General features: G+C 44.6%; 1 long non-coding RNA gene across 1 annotated transcript in view; it reads left to right on the top strand.

Moving 5' to 3' along the window:
* The first annotated feature begins 621 nt into the window (after positions 1–621).
* LOC143154868 (uncharacterized) overlaps positions 622–18,142 on the top strand; it is a 58,767-nt gene continuing 41,246 nt past the window's right edge. The window contains exon 1 of the long non-coding RNA XR_012994265.1: positions 622–1,056. This is a non-coding gene — a long non-coding RNA (uncharacterized LOC143154868). The remainder of the gene's footprint in view (positions 1,057–18,142) is intronic.

Genomic DNA, 18,142 nt, shown 5'->3' with positions numbered 1-18,142 from the left:
CTGGAGTACTTAACATCTATTATAATACTGGAGTAAATACTGGAGTATTTAACTATTTAAGTATCTATTATAATATATACTTAAAAGTCCAACTTGCTTTAACTTTAAACGTTAAAAGTCTTCGGATGAGAAATACCCCGAATGTGCAAGTATGAAATTCGCGTTTCGAATACACCTAGAAAACTATGATAAAAATACTCTAGTATCTTACAACAATTTTAATTGTAGGGGAACGATGCAACGCGAGGAGACGGTGGGTCGAAAACGACCCGAGGAACGCGATAAAATTAACTGTCCCTTCTACGGTTACTCTTTCGCGTTATTTCTTCTTTTCACTCGCGTACGAAACGTTGAATAAATAAATTGCATCGCGCCGGTGTTCGCCTACGAATTTTTCGGTGAAATTGTTTTTACGTCTCCTTAACGAGACACCCGTCCGTTGGAGGGGGATCGGAGAACACGAAGGTGCGAGAGGCACGGTGGGACGATTTACGTGCTAAACAAGTGCAAATATTTTCTAACGGTGGGTGGGGATTTTTCAAGTATATCCGACCGACAACGCCGCTCGCGAGTTTCTGGCGTATTATTCGCAGCGGACAGTAGAAAAGCTTTAAGCTCGATCTGGCATCGGACCAATTTCGCGTCGATCGTGGCCCGTGCGCCACGTCGACGTGGCGGTGGTGGAACAGGCGCGGTGGGGGACGAGTAAAAAAAAAAGAAAAAAAAAAGGAAACGGAGGTCGTGAATAACCCCATCGGCGTGTAATCAGTACGCGAAAATGTCCCAGGGCGCTTTAATAAACCGATACGAGTTTTTCGGGCACGCTTTGATTTACCATCCGATCTCGGTCCGCGTTCGTTCCACCGGGCGATATTATCTACGCGGAGAGTCGGTTACGAGCGTGTAGCAAAAGTGGAGTGTCTCTCGGTTCGGGTTAATATTTTATCGGTCGAGAAATCCGATTAACGGCTACGTATTCACGTGGCTCGATAACGTTTCTCGGGACTCGCGATGCCGAGTCCACGATCGAACCAAGGAAAGGACATTCTTTGCACGGTAAGCGAGTCGACGATCGCCGAGTATTACATTTTTACGTACTGTTTTCGAGATGTACTTTGAAAACACACACCACGTTGTCGACTAATACGAGGTATCTTCTACAGGAACGAAGAAAGTCATTTCTTTTCTATCATACGAATCGACTATGAAACTTCGTCCCAAAAATTCTCCCTCGTGTGTTTTTAAAAGTACGTCGTTCGAAAAGTCATTTCGTTTTCCAAAATGGAGAACGTATAATTAAATAAAATGTTTATGCACTCTAGAAAATTCGTGTTTCATTTTCACCAAAAAAAGGAATTTACTTTCCGAACAACCCAATAATTATCGCGAGAACGTCTCGTGGGAGAATTACATTACAAATGTTCGATTTGCTCTTCGGACGGTGGTTATCCGGATTTCGTGTATTTCGAATCGTTTCGCGATACTCTGCTCACCGGTACCAAAAAAATGTCGTCGACCGTGGTCTTTCTTTCCCCGCAATTAGTCGTCCGCACCTCATGAGAATCCCCTTAAGACGGGGGTGACTTCGCGGCGCGTAGCCACGAAGGGCCGGCTTAACTCGCGGAACGTAATTAAAGCGCCTTAAAGTTTTCCATTTTGCGTTAATTCCTGCTTTTATCAGACGCGGCACGTTCGGTAAAATGCCTTTTTTAAATACCGAGCGAAGTTCCAACGTTGGCGACGTTAAATAATGTGTCGATGAACCCGAGAATTTCGCACTAAAATCCGTTTTAATCTCACGGCTGCGCACCGCCGCTCGAAGCTCCGTTCGAGAATATATTTATCGACGAGGAGTGTTAACATTCGAGATTTAAACGGGTTCCGGCGCGTTGGTTCGTCGTTGGGAAAGTTTCGACATTTTTCTTACGAGGAAAGACTCGCTTCGTTCGAGTTACGCGTGTCGGAAGTATCCGTGTCGTTAACGATAGCGAAAATTAATACTTCGAAGGAAAATAATTACGAAAATTGTGCACAGTGGAATCTCGATTCGTGAAAGTAAAGGTCTTTTACTTGTGAAAGTAATTTTTACTTGATGAAAATGAAACACGATTTTTTTCAGAGCGTATAAACATTTTACTAAATTGTATATTCTCCATTTTGGAAAACGAAATGAATTTTCCGAACAACCCGATAAATATATTTAGGATTACGATTCGTGAAAGTAAGGATCAAAGTATCTAAATATATTTTGGGGTTACGATTCGTCCAAGTTTCGTTCTTTTTTTTTCGTTTCAAGCGAGAAATATTTCTAAGATTCCATTTGCGTTAAAATTCGTGCAATCATCGGGACTAAATTTACGTATGTAAAACTATACGTAACAATCGAGATTAAAGTTCGTTCGACTTTCGGGGATAAAATTTATGCAAGTTTCGGGGTTGAACTCCGCGCAATCATCGGGGCTGAAATTCGTGCGATAATCGAGATTAAAATTTCTACAATTATCGGGTCGAAGACTTCATTGAGTATCGAGACCCGTGCAACTATCGAGGTACGATCTCTCCTCTTCACGAACCACACTTTCATCGGTCGTTCAAAATTTATTTGTTGCGAATCAAGAAACGTTATCCCCGTCCGTAATGGTTACAATAACGTTCGAAGCGGCGTTGTTAAATATTTAAAGCCCGTAGGTGGATGGCCAGCCGATTCACTCGGCAGAACGCGGGGTAATTTCAATTGTAATAAGGTTATCTAGCGTAGTAGAACAGTAATTCGAAGGATGCTAGTGCCGAGTAAATTTGGAGCAGCACGTGCGTCCGCGCAGATGGTGCCCGAGTGACGACATATATAAACTTGGAATTTAGAGTATGATGGAAACAGTCCGCAACCGGTAGGCGGGTAGTATCTAGAGCTTCCAGTTGGCACCGACTTCGACGTTACGATATCCTTCGAATAGTCGAGTTTCTTTCGCGTTACACTTGACGCGGGAATCGATCATTCTCGAGAGGTAGCAACTACGAGATTAACCGTTATCAATTTTCACCGTGTACTCGCTCTCTGTATTTTCGCGGGCATCTGGATTTTTGGCAAGCTCGGATTCGCGATATTCTTCCCATTCTCGTCGTCTACTCTTTCTCGCGTTGAAACCGCAAATGTGTCCCTTAATCCCGCTACCTCGATTCTCTCATCTAAACGTTTCCCCATCTTACGGAATCCGAACGGAGCGGTGTAAAAGCACCTGTTAACCCTTTGCACCGGTATTATTTCTAAGCTGGCTTCGAATCGGACCGCAATTTATACCCTGCGCGTACGAATATCCATTTTATCGTTTAAACCGTTGTTTTTTTCGAAGTTGATACCGTAGGCATATTTTTAACAGTTTTTCCATCAGAGGACTCTGGATCGTTCACGATGTTATTCTCGTTTTGAATTATCGTTCCTTGTATCGACATTGATATCAACATTGTGGAAGATTTTTTTTTTTTATTAATTCTTTCATTTGGAGTCGATCGGTACGGCCCGTGCGTCGAACGCGCATAGGCGTCGGTCGAGCGTGCTCGGTAAACGCGACTACCAATTACCCGCACGCGACGAGCGTCGAACTCGAACTTCGAACACTCGGGTTGAACAATTTTTTCGTCGATTTCTATGGAATCTTTCTCGCGAAATTTCCTACTGAATCGGTCAGAAAGAACGTTTCCTCGACGGACGCGCTATTTGTCTCTCTTAATAGACTCCAACGAGGGCAATATAATAGATTCGGTTTCACCGTCGGTCTCGATTAAAAATAGATACGCGCGGTAAATGAGCAGCGCGTGGCCGGGTGCCCCGAAAACCCGGTCGATCGATAAATTTCCATGTAAAGGAAAATGTATCTTCCTCCTAATCTCGGGACCTGATTTCCGTATCTACGATCGTCGCTCGTTTCGTATCTACGTATATCTACGGGGTTGGTTCCCGGGCGCCTAGATTTCCCTCGAAGGGGCATAGATACCACCGGCGAGCGGTGGGGCAAACGGGGCGGGAACGTCGGGGGCGGGGGTGGGCCGGAGATAAAAAGGGGATTAAGATGCGGATTCCCCGGCCCCGTTCTTCCGTGCAATTGTAAACTTGTACTCGCGCGAGTCATAAATTTCTACGGCGCCGGGGCTTACTTTTAAAATTTAGTATTCACGTGTACCTTCGGCGGCGGTGGTCGCCGCGGCGTCCATTGTCCGTTCGGTAAGAAAAGTCTAAAAAGTTCGAGTAGTACCGTCGCCACCGGGCGTGCTTGATGCATCGATAAGGAAACTCACAGAAGGCCTTTGTCTCGACGACCTTTTATTCTTATGTCCGCGTCTTTTTGCCGCTTTCGCTCGGTCGGAAAAATACGGGAAATTCCTCGGCCGCGAGCCGATCCGGCAACGTTCACCGAGAATACTTGCCCTCGTGTTTCTCACGAGCCCTTCAATTCTCGAGTTTTCGATTTCTCGGTAACCTCGAATCTTTTCGTACACCTCGAGCCCACTGTTCCCGGTCCCGTGCACGTTCGAGTATCTTCGAAACCCTCTACGCGCAACAGCCCCGTACCTCGCGCCGAGACCTCCCGAGGTGTAACGCTCCTTTCTTAACGAGATTCCGCGCAGCCATTCAGTTCCAAATTTCCCGAGCTAATGGCACGTGGTTTATGCGCGAACGATTAACTCTTCAGCCGGTGTTTAACCATTATTATCGTTCGAGATTGGAATTAGATCGCACGACGAGAGGTGACGAGAGCCGACGAGGTGCAACGTTCTCTTTCTAACGAGATTTTGTCAACCACAGATTTTGGTACACTAAAGTTAACCGTGCTCGATTCGAAGGGTAGACGATTAATAGTCCAAGAGATGTTCGATTATCATTAATCGAGATTAGATCTCGCGCAACCACGAACTTCAGGTGACGAGGTGTAACGCTCTTTCTAACGAGATTTTGCACAACCATAGACTTTCAAACGTGAAACTATTACTATCGTTCGAGATTTGAATTAGATCGCACGGCTAGAGGTGACCAGGTGTAACGCTCTCTTTTTAACGGGATTTTTCACAAGCATAGACTTTGGAACATGGAACTTAATGGTAGACGATTAACAGTCCAAACGATCTTCGACTATTTTTATTCGAGATTAGATCTCGCGCAACCACGAAGTTGGAAACACTCGAGTCAATCTATACACGATTTTAGACGCGGATGATTAACAATTCTGGAGATGTTTAACTCTTACTATCGTTCGAGACTTAAATTAGATCGCACGACGAGAAGTGACGCTTTCTTTCTAACGAGATTTTGCCAACCATAGACTTTGGAACATGGAACTTAATGGTAGACGATTAACAGTCCAAACGATCTTCGACTATTTTTATTCGAGATTAGATCTCGCGCAACCACGAAGTTGGAAACACTCGAGTCAATCTATACACGATTTTAGACGCGGACGGTTAACGATTCAGGGGATGTTCAACTATTATTATCCAAGGTCGTTCCGTTCAGAAATCGCCTCCTCCCGCATACTAGGTCCTTTTCTGTCCCTGTTCGGGGTTGGATTTAATAATAAATTTAATCCCAAGATGATCTCTTCAAACTCCGTGTCTCGAGACAAGCAACAATCTCAAAGACGGTTTCACGTGGACGAGATCGAATCGGGACACCCCGTGCACACCGAATTAATTTCACCGTGGAAACGACCCTGTAGATCGTAGTTCCGCTTTAATACTCGCGGATCATCCCCGAACACCCAGACAGAAGTATACGGGAGCACAATCGGAATTGAAAGGCATAAAATGGCGGAAACGATCCGTTCCCGAACGAAGAATCTAATTTTTGGGAAACGCTCAGACGATCGGGGCTCGCGTTACTCACGCTCATTGGTTCGGTTTTTTCCAAGTCCACGCCCACGACGACGCTCTGGAAAACAAGTTCACCCATCCTGGAACGGAAAAACATCATTCACTCGGTGTTCTTCCTATACGTAGGATTCCCCTCCGGCGAAACCGATTCACCTAATCACGGAATGAAACTGCGTTACCGATACATCCGCGATCGAAATCGATACATTTTGTATCGAAGATTCTTTCTTCTCGAAGGACTCGAACCACTCGAGATTCACCGAAACAGTCTCGTATACCTCGATGCAACAAAAATCGGTAAGCATCGGTGCTTACACGTCAACGTTGAACATTTTTAAGCGAGATTCGGTTGAGGTTTTTTTTTCAGAGAATTGTACATTTTTCACTTTCTCTTTAAGAAAATAATATTTGAAAAGAAATTATTCGTTTCTTAATCGAGATACTCGAGCACGGACGAGAATAATTGTTTCGGGTTAAGGAAAACACTGTGTAGGAAAAATTCTTCCACGAATAATTCTTTAAGAGCTTTTATTCCTTTCTTTAAGAGCACAGAGATTTTTCTCGTTATTGAATCGTTCAGTATCGAAAATACCGAGATCGATCGTCGCAACAAAGTGCACACGAATTAAAACCGGAAGTACCCTCTTTGAGCTACTTTGCAACTTCGTGGTCACTCGATGATTCTTTAAGAGCTTTCATTTCTTTCTTTAAAAGCACAGAGACTTCTCTCGCTACTGAGTCGTTCGGTATCGAAAATACCGAGATCGATCGTTGCAACAAAGTGCACACGAATTAAAACCGGAAGTACCCTCTTTGAACTACTTTGCAACTTCGTGGTCACTCGATGATTCTTTAAGAGCTTTCATTTCTTTCTTTAAAAGCACAGAGACTTCTCTCGCTACTGAGTCGTTCGGTATCGAAAATACCGAGATCGATCGTCGCAACAAAGTGCACACGAATTAAAACCGGAAGTACCCTCTTTGAACTACTTTGCAACTTCGTGGTCACTCGATGATTCTTTAAGAGCTTTCATTTCTTTCTTTAAAAGCACAGAGACTTCTCTCGCTACTGAGTCGTTCGGTATCGAAAATACCGAGATCGATCGTCGCAACAAAGTGCACACGAATTAAAACCGGAAGTACCCTCTTTGAACTATTTTGCAACTTTTTGGTCACTCGACGGTCCCCGAAAAATTGTCGAAAATTCTTCGCTAACAAGTTAACGAGTATTGGATCGATTTGTCGAAACGAGACACTTTTCTTTTTTTCTTCGATCCTCGAACCCTCTCGCTGCGCTTTCCATTCGCCCGGAAAACGAGATCGCGCTAGAATCGAAGGTGGGCGGCATAATTTTCGCGAACGCGACGCTTCTCGCCAACTACTCCTTCTCTCTCTCTCTCTCTCTCTCTCTCTCTCTCTCTCTCTCTCTCTCTCTCTCTCTCTCTCTCTCTCTCTCTCTCTTCTCTCCTTTTTGCTCCCCTTTTTTCTTCACCCTCCTGTAAGAGAAAAATGTTCTTTCTTTAATGACGTGTCAGTGCCGTGAACTTAGGAGGGTTCCGTTTTCTATTAAAACTTACTCGGAATTGTTTTTCCACGGTTTCGTCCCTGGTCGTCGGTGAAATTGCTCGCCGTGATTCTTGGGTGTCGCGCGACAGCGCTGTTTAGAAACCTTGATGAACGAGCGAACCAGTCTCTCGGTGTTTCTTACGATAATACCGTCTGCTCCAAGAGAAACAATCGTTGTCGACTCTGTGCGTAAATTTACGGTCTCTGTGCGTAAATCTGTGTAAATATCGCAGCGCGTTTTCGATTTAGAAATGAAGTGCGTATCGATTTAGAAACGAGGTTCGTTTTCGATTTATAAACGAGGTACGTTTTGAATTTATAAAGGAGGTGCGTTTTCGATTTATAAACGAGGTGCGTCTTCGATTTATAAACGAGGTACGTTTTCAACCTATAAACGAGGTGCGTTTTCGATTTATAAACTAGGTACGTTTTGAATTTATAAACGAGGTGCGTTTTCGATTTATAAACGAGGTACTTTTTGAATTTATAAACGAGGTGCGTTTTCGATTTATAAACGAGGTGCGTTTTCGATTTATAAACGAGGCGCGTTTAAACATTAACTCGAGAGTTTTAGGCTCGACTTTGTTACAGAGAAGCAGACTAGTGGTCTGTACTTCGTGAGAATGATAATTTGAAATAAAATAGAATTAATCTAGTTTTTTTTTTTTTGGTATCGAAATATCACGGGTCAAATATGATAATTTAGAATTGAATCAACAGTCGATCGAGTTCTTGAAACAAAATATAGGTTAGTTATATTTTTTATAGTTTGAACAAAATAAGGATTACGTAGAATGTAGGATTCTTTTTTAACTCGTTGAAAACAGTTCTTTTTTAACGAGTTTTGAATAGGTAGATTTCAAAGTTTGGAAGTAATTGTTACTCGTTTGACACGAAAAAGCAGAAATTCGAAAACTCTCCTTTTTCAAGCGATCGCGTATAGTTTGTGTTATTATTGTTGTTACCGGTTTGTTAATACGTTGGAATTCTTGTCTGTGCGTCATCGATTATTGTTGAACGATGCGTGAACGGTACTGATGATCTTGTTGCATCAACACGGAAATAAATACGTATTTTCCTAATTATTGGGCAGATCGTGTTCGCTCGAATCGATGCAAATATTGAAACGGGTTTCCCCTCTATGGATAAACGCTGAAATTCAGTCAACGATGCTAGCCGAACTGCGTTAATTGTTACTCATAATATTTGATCAAAATTATATGCATTACCGAGGAGAATCCAAACATAATACGGTGAAAACGTTCGAACAAACTAAATTTGAACGGTGCTAGCCTTGCTACCAATTCGACCGCTTGTTTCCACAATAACGAGCAATATTTACTACAGATTAGTTAAGAAATAGAAAAAAGAATGCAATCAAAGTCGTGACCATTTTGTAATTACGGTTTCACGGAAAATTCTTTCGATAGAGGGATTAAATCTAGATTAATTTGGATAATCTCCTTAAATTTTGTCTATCGGATTAACGATTTATCTAAAATTGTGCACGTTATTGAGGTAGATTTACATTACTTTTCGTGTTCAAAAATTCATGATTATTTGTTTTGAAAAAATATATATTTCGTTAAATTATATTACGTAAGGTATACGTCCATTTTTTTAGGAATTATCTATTTTACGTGTTCAATTTTGATTCCTGTGAATCAAAAAGAAATCATGTCTTCGTAGAAAAAACAAAAAATTATGAGTTCTTCGCTCGAAATGACAAAACTTCTTTAACCCTTTGAGTATAAATGATGAGTCTCGTCCGCATGAGTTTTCTGTGTCAAGCCACAATGTTCGAAACGTTGAGTTACCCTATATGGGAATAGTTTCTACTAATTTGTGTACACCAAATGTCTACAGTAAACTATGAAGCCATTTTACAATCTAACGGTTTCTCACACATTATGGCACCGAGTATACTGTTTCGCGAAATAATAGATTCGTGCACAATAATTGCACGCCCATACTTGCGTTACAGTTAAGCAGCTCGAATAAATTATTGAACGAGTGTATCGTCAAAATTTCATCGAGAAAAATTCAATTGCTCAAATATGTAACCTTTTGACGACGAATATGCTTCCAGACTCACGGAAGTGTGTCTTCCGTGCGCCGGAAGTAGAATGTAAAATAAAAAATATCGTCTGCGTTTTATCGAAATTTTGATTTTATCGACTTAAAATACCTACCTTAGTCGCAAGATATTCCCGTACAATTGTAAATTTTCCGTTAGAAAAATTACAGATCCGTTAGGGACAACGAAACATCGCAAAATTATCGAAATTTTTATTTTATCGATTTAAAATACCTACCCGAGTCGTAAGATATTCCCGTACAATAATTTGTAAATTTTCCGTTAGGGACAACAAAACATCGTAAAAAAACCGCTTATATTACACTTACAATATCGATCGTTTTACGTTACGTTTCACCGTTTCGAAATCTTACGTCTACTGATACGGTTCGTAACGCTGGGATCTCAACGAGACAAGTTTTAATCGATCGAGTTCTCAGAACGATCGGAGAACGGATCGAAAAATCCAGCGCTGGTCGGTAAAAATCCATCCCGGTTTCCCCGCGTGACAAAGCCCCGTTCGCGAACACTGTGGGAGAGATAGTATCCCCGTGTAGGAGAGCGTAAATATCAGAGTGAAGACACCCTCGTAGGTGGCAAACGAGACGATCCCGGGCCAACCTAACCGCTTTTGCACCGCGCCGGCAATAAACATCTCTCTTTCTCTTGCCGGCGCGCGGGAGAATCGAGCGAAAGAAACCGTGCCGAGGAAACGCGCGCCGCCCCCTCTACCCCCACTCCCATTCCACGCCACTTTTCGTTCCTCGGGACGTTATTTTCCTCCGCCCTCTGCCCCTACTCCGCGCCGCCCCCCACCCTTCCGTCTCTGTCCGCTACCGTGGGCTAGACGGGCTAACCTAGACGCGTCGAATTTCCGGCTACCTTAAGGTGCTCGTTCTCAGCCGACGACGCGACGGAAACTGCTCGCAAGAGCCCGGGCCACCGAGCAGAGCCGCGAGATAAAAGATTCTCCCCGTTGCGCCCTTTATGGTATTAGAGGACGCGGCGAGAGACAGCTCGGAGTGGGGGGTAGGGAGGAGTGGCCCGTTTTGTTTGCGGAGCCCCTCCCCCGGCAGCTTCGCGGAATTCAACCGTGGACGACGACTATGTGACGGGATAAACTTCGAACCGTCACTTTTTAGCGAAAGTTTCGTGCCGCGCTCGAATCCTGATTCGTTGAGGTAAATTTAGGCTGGATTGGTGAGAGTCGTCTAAGAACTTGAAAATTATTCGAACGGGAGAAATAATTGGTCGAAACGGACAGCGTAACGACGTGGCGACCGGTTGACTTCGGAATATAGATGCTCTATTCGAGAGCTCGGTGGGTTTATATACAGTTGCTATCTTAAAGAATAGTACAGGCGGAAAAGTTTCACACGGTTGGTTTTCGGGCTAACTCTTATCGGCAGGACGTTCATCGAATTCGAGCTTGGGGATCGGGATGCACTGTTCCGGGTGGTCCGAGGTGACGAAGCTATTCGTAGAAATTAGATATCGGGGAATTCGTCGCGACTACAACGACGAGGATGTCACGGGACCGTGTCGGATCACGGACAATAATATAGTTTAAGATTCTTTCCACTCGCGCGCTTCAGCTCGCGATTTTGCGCAGAGAAGTATCAAAAATGACGATAGCTCAACCTGTTCCTCACTCTATGAAAGTACGAGGTAATTAGCAAAAGTTACCATTTATCGAATCTCTACATACAGAATGTATCGACGCGATTATCTTTAAGAGTACGCCTGCAGTTGATGGACAGGGATTTAGGCTCGCGTAGGCCGACACAATAAACGAATCTTTGTTCAACGGACGGTGGTTTATACACATGGTTTTTGGTTATCGATGATCCTCTGGTGTTTGGGTTTTGCGTCGGTTTCATCGGAGTGCTTGGCAGTCTTCGCGAGAACGACTACGTTGAGTTCCGTGGGACTCGGTACCGCGACGAATATTGCAAAAATAAACTTTTCGACCCCCCTCGCGATTGGTTAACGTTTTTAGTGGAGGGGGTAAGGGAACTGTGAAATTGGCTCGCGACTACCGAGATCCTGTCGTCGCCCGGTAAGGGGTTGGAGTGGGAGGTCGCGGTTGAGACACGATTTCAAAGGATTTATCGTTTTCGATTATGCGCCGCGGTGGGGCGCAAGAATTGAAACGACGGTTAATTAAACGGTTCGGAATTAAGCGTCGGATACCTAGCGCGTTGCTTCGCGCTGAATACTTGGACGCTCTTCGCGTTACGGGGAGACAGAGAGGGGGCAAAAGGGTCGGTGAGAACAGAGCCGATTGTTTAAGCATTGGTTTTCGGAATTTGTTTCCGCGTTTCGTTGCACAGTTCGAACGTGCAGCTCGGCTTTCCATCGGGGAATCCCTGTGAATTATCCCGAGGGAATTACTATCGGGTATTTGCAAGGGTGTTGTGTAATAAGAGTTTTGTGCGATGTTGGGTTGTTCGGAAAGTCATTTCGTTTTTTTTTTTGTGAAAATGAAACACGATTTTTTTAGAATCTATAAACATTTTATGTAGGTATATATTCTCCATTTTGGAAAACAAAATCAGTTTCCGAACAACCTGATAGATACCAGAGGGCGATTCAGTAGAATTACTTATGTGGGTAGGAGACAAATGTCGGTTTGAGTAGGTGCGAATGAAGAGTGTTTGGGACGGAGGAAACGGATGTTTATAGTTTACAGTAGGATATCGGTTTCGAGAGTGTGCACGGTTCATTTGGAACGAGTCTGGAGTTTTTAGGTCGGGGCAGATGAACGAGACAGTCAAGGGCTTTGTTACGCGTGGATCGTAGATCGAGAGTTTCGTGTTTAAATATATTTTATGATTATTACCATCCAACCTTCCTGAATGTCTAACCTTCCTTCACACTAACTCTGCGAAAATATTCCAATTGAAGAACCCAAGCGGTGTGAAAACAATTTCCGAAATTTCTCGGTATATATATTCCGTTATTACTCGACACCACTGTTATCAATCGTAAATAGCGAAAAAATCACACATTGGAGGGAACACTCTCAATCGTAACTTCCGTTACGCGAGAACGATTTTGGGTACGCGTTACGGGTCGAGAGTGACCCGAGTGAGCCAACCACGATGAAATTCCACGGGAAGTAATTTCGTGTCACGTATCTCGGCTCCGAGATACGCGAGGTGGACGCGGAACGAACAAACATCCGGTTGTTCCACCTAAAAATACACCCTCACACACACACACATACCGATTCCCTCGTCGCGAAGAGGAGCGTAAAAATCGTAACGAGCAAACGATCTCGGCCGACGTAACTTGCCGGTATTTTCCCCCGGTCGAGAATCGCGGACGGTCGAAGGAGAAGAGGCAAAAGGGAGGAAGTAAATTTTTCCGTAGGCGAAATAAAAGCCTCGGGAAACTTGTTAAGAACATACAACGTCGGGGGCTCGTTCGTTCGTTCGTTCGTTCGTTCGTTCGTTCGTTGTGCGATCCTCCGCGAGTTGGAGGAACTTGACGGGGAAAGTTTCGCGAAGGTCGAACTCTCCGAGTATTTTTCGGATCGTTTCGAGACTGCGGGGCAACTTCCACCGTCTTTGGTCGCAGAAACGCCGAAGACAAGCGGAAGAGGCGTTTCAATGGGGAAACTACGCGATTCGTTAACCAAATGATTCCGCGACCCGACCTCGATCGCTCCGGGGACCAACAGTCTCGAACAAGTTTAACTTCCCGCGCCACGTTGTCACGAGACCTCGTTAACGCTTTACTCCTAACTCGGCGAGAATTAGAAAATCGACGGTTGGAATCGGTACCGCGTTCACGATTATACCCCGTTTAAACCCTCGACCCGCGAAATGTTTCGTCGACCGATCGAAACGATCGCGCGTGTTTCGAACAACGATCATATTGCAAGGAACACGAGAACCGGTACCGTTTGGGCGCAGGAATTAATTCGAGCTCGGTAATTTTTCGAATCGAAGTCTTTCCTATCGCGTTTGTGTATCGAAGTGTCACACGTGCGACTGAATTTAAAATAACAGAGTCTGGAACCGTAGAGTTTGTGAAAAACAGTAGCAAGATGGTCTTTGAAAAACAGGGCATCAGACATTGTAGGTTTTTCACATTTCAATTTAAAAAAGAACGCAAGCAAGAAAGAATCAAGTTGCTTAAGAAATGGTAGAAATGTAATTGAATTATTTGTAAAGTAACGTTAGATTCATTTCAAAAAGGGAATTGCTTTGTACCAATATTTCTTACGATAGAATTTGAAGCACTTTTATTGGAATTTAACAACACCCCGAGAGGTTCAAGAGTACATCGACACTGAAAAATGAAGTTTCTCAGAACAGGATGATTCTGTGAGTAACCTCCCTTTCGTTTAAATCCCTAGCTCGCGATCCCCATCAGACGCACGTTTTCTCCACGGAAGACACCGAGCATCCTTCCATCCAGGCCGTATAACGCTGAAAAAGCATTCTTGAACGTCGTGAGGAAAATATGTCGCGCGAATGGACCCCCGTTTAAACGACTTTCGAGGGAAATTGATCAAAGTACGCAGTCGGTCCCCTAGTCGCAATCGTATAAAGAAAGTTCGTTCCCCGAGCTTTCCTCCTTTTTTCTTATAAAATCTTCGGAACTGCGATTCCACGTTCCTCGTCCCCGGAGGACTTTGTAAATAGCGTAAAGTGGCCCACTCGTTCTCCCGTAAGATAGCAGAGGGGCACGAGCGGTGAAACACGGACTCTTCGACGAACGATTTCAGGGAATAAGTTCGCCGGTTGAATATAAAATACAAATTCCGGGGCTCGAGGCTCTCGGAGAGAATACGATGTAATTTTTGCTAAACGAGTCGCTTTCGCCGTCGGTGCGCTGTTTACCGAAAACTTCCACGGTCGGTGGTGAATCCCGTCGAAAAGTTGTCATATCTTGGCCGGCATAAATTTCCACAACCGCCCACGCCTATTCACCCACCGCCACCACCGGCACCGCCACCCTCCCGCTCGGTTTTCGTGCGCCGGGCGATAAATGTTACGAAACAAGCAATTTCGTCGTTTCAAGCTCGGAGGAAAACTTGGAGCTACCCCTCGTTCGCGTTCGTCGACAAACCGCGAAATTTGCAAGTAAATGAACGACGATAGGGTGGGGAGCGGTAGAAGGAAGGTAGCTAAACGTCCGTCTTGGTGGGACCTCGCTTTCTCGGGTGCGCGAGTTTGAACGAAGGTAACGAGGACCGAATTTACGCCCTGGTTCGGGAGAACAGAGACCAAGAGAGGCTACGGGGAAGAGAGGAGGAGACGGAGGACACAGAGAGACAGACTCCCAGCCGCGGCATTAATTAATCGTCCGAACTTTTAACGGAATCGTACTTCACCCTCGGAGCTCTCCTCCCTCCGTTCCGTTTCCCTCCCCCCTTTCTCGCTCCATTGTTCCCACCAGATTTTTCCGTCTTCCCCCCGTTCGTTCCACTTTCCCGTCTCCCTTTCGCTCCATTTCGCTTTTTCCTCGATCTTTTTTCGTTTCTTTCGTTTCGTTGATCCCTCCCTAGGTCCCCGATCCTCCTCTATCCGACTTCGCGTCACCGTATCCGTCCCTTCGGTCTTCTTTTTCCTACCATCGGCCCTTTCTGCCGCACCTCGGTGTCTCTCGTTCGTTTTATTCAGGTTTTCACCCTACCCCCTCTTTCTTTCTTTTTTTTTTCTCTCTCCTCTCCCCCACACCCACCCCGTAGCCTCTGTTTCTCTTTATTTCAACCCTCTGTTGGTCTTTCGCTACGATCGCCCGACTACACCCCCTCGTTTCCCCGCAACCACATCCGCAGACCTAACCCTCCGCGAGCCACCGACCGAACTATTCGTCATTCAGGGCCGCGGAACGTTTCGAAAACATAAATTTCCCACGACGAGGGACAACTTTTCGAACTCCCCTCTGTGGCCGGTACCGCGACCCGGAGGGATTCTTTGCCACGGAAAGTCGAGGGCAGATTAACTGGTCAGGTGGGAGCGACTCCGATCCCCCATCGTTCCCTCCGTTCGTACCACCAGCTGGAATTTATTCTTCCTCGTTCTCTGTTTCGACTCTGGCGTTAGCGTAATTAGTCGTCGAAGATCCGAATACGTTTTAGTCGACTCGGGCACACGGTCGTCCACGGTCGGGTAAAGACCTTCTCGAATGGACTCTCGCGAACGCGTAAATTGATCCAATCGTAGATCACGAACCGAATTTCTCGATGGAAAGATTTTTACGGTTTCAAATGTACGGTAAATATTCTGGTCGGCGACGCTCTTTATAATTTTACACCCTGAGCGAGCTTTTTTTTTAACTCTTTCGCTACGATGTGCTCGTGACAAAATGCGATAGGTGTGAACGGAGCGCATTACCGAGTAGTGGGACACTGAGGTACGAAATGCTACGAAGTGAGTAGAAGTCGTTTCTTGTTCCCTAAATTTCACAATGATATTTATTGTATTTGGTAATATCGTTTTACTTTATAAAATATAAAACTTTACAATCGTAATTTATTTTTTTATATATTATATAATAACACTCGTTTAATATTTTTTAATACAATGTAACGAAATTACCGAGGTATTTAAAGCCAACACGCAATATTAATAATCAAGTTTGGTACGATAAAGTTCGAAGCATGGAACCACGCGTAAGCCAAAGTCACATTGTGAACAATGATACCTCGACTCGCGTCTTTTTCCGCGTTTACTACGGACGACACATTTTCGAACTTGATTTTTTTTTTATGCCTCATTCGAGGTATTTTTCATGCCAGATACTCGATTAAAGAAAGTATCTCGTGTAAAGTATGACATAAAAGTATATATTGTATGAACGTATATATACGCTCTTCGTACCTCAGCGACCACTTTTCAGAGCGTATATATACGCTTCTCGTACCTCAGCGACCATTTCTCGAGAACGTATATATACGCTCTTCGTACCTCAGGGACCACTTTTCCATAACGTATATATACGGTCTTCGTACCCCAGCGACCACTTTTCCAAAGCGTATATATACGCTCTTCGTACCTCAGCGACCACTTTTCCAGAGCGTATATATACGCTTCTCGTACTTCAGCGACCATTTTTCCAGAGCGTATATATACGCTTCTCGTACTTCAGCGACCATTTTTCGAGAACGTATATATACACGCCTCGTACCTCAGCGACCACTGACCAATTTTCTTCGTATACGAATGGTCATTTTTCGATGGCGCGTATATACGGAGCGAAAGGGTCAATTACGAGAATTAGATACCATTCTCTCAATATTTACGTGTTGCTCCGATGGACGCGTAAACAGAGACGTTCGATTCGTTCGAACAGCTTCGAAACGCATCGCGTAATGGAACGTCTCTTTGCAGTTTTAAAGGCAAAGTAAATATTTCGAATTTTCCGCGCACGGAAATACATAAATATGTATCTCCGTGCGTTCCCCGGTACGCGTTTAAACTGCACTTTTTCGTCTACTCGCGAGTAAACGCATCGACTCGGGTTGTTCCCCCGTCTTATCGAAAATTGTCTCCTCACGGTTCCGCGGGCGTAATAAATATTTAAATCGAGGAAGTTGTCACGGTTCGGGCTTCGTAACGTATCATTTCACCGCGAATTTTCGGTACGAACTTTGTCGCGGCTTTGTCTTCCCGGCCATTACGTTGTTAATTAATGTAATTAAGCCCGACGTCGTAACGGGCGAGGCAAAGGGACGCAATGATTACGACCGACTGTCCCGAGATTAAACGAGAAGGGGAAGAGGAACGAGATTAAAGAGCTCCGCGCTTCTTTAAATACAATCTTCGCGAAAAGACTTAGGGCGGGAAGTTCGCAATTAAAACGGCAATTAACGCGAGTACGCGTGACTAAAGATTACGAATCATTGTACGGACTCGGCTTTGACGAATCGTTCCATTTCGAGCGAGAATTTTTAATTGTACCGAGTCGATGACGGAAACGTCGAGGATGGAGGGAGATGGACGAGGTAGACGGAGGGAGGATGGAGGATGGGCACGGTGGAAGGACCAAGGAAGTGAATTTTTCATTTCGACGATGTTCTCCCGCAACGAGAGCCGAGAGATCCGGCAATTTGAATGACAATTAACGAGATTTTGCTTTAACCGAGGGGAATACACCCGCGCGGGATTATGCAAATCCGAAATCGTACAAAGGCGTCGTCTTTCGTGCGAACGTTATACCAAGTGAAACGAAAATCGCGAGCGAATCGAATAAGATTCTCCCTTCCGCTCGAACAATTCCCAGTGAACACGTACGCGGTGAATTTGTTTCCCAAGAAGATACATTTTCGCGCGGAACCAGTTTTTCGAGACTCTCGGTTAGAGCCGCGTATGCTCCCCCGATTCGGAAGATTTTATTTTAAGAATTCAGGGTATCGCGAAACGGAGTAAAAACCGTGGCTGGAGCGTGTAAATGGAAATGCTGAGGAACTTTTTCCGTCTGGTCGTGAAACGGAGCCTTTGAACAAATTTTAAACTCGCTGCGCGTACGTTCGAGCGCCGCGCGCGCGCGCGGTCCTTTGATTTAGTATGTAAAGGACGGTGAATTTCATGACGGAAGAAATTAGTGTTAAATATTTCAGTCGACAGTCGACGGAGTTGGTTAATTTAAAGATTAATTGCAACGATTTTTTACGTGGACT

Source organism: Ptiloglossa arizonensis, chromosome 2 (assembly GCF_051014685.1).
Source record: "Ptiloglossa arizonensis isolate GNS036 chromosome 2, iyPtiAriz1_principal, whole genome shotgun sequence".
Classification (NCBI taxonomy): domain Eukaryota; kingdom Metazoa; phylum Arthropoda; class Insecta; order Hymenoptera; family Colletidae; genus Ptiloglossa; species Ptiloglossa arizonensis.
This window is presented reverse-complemented; position numbering and strand designations above follow the sequence as displayed.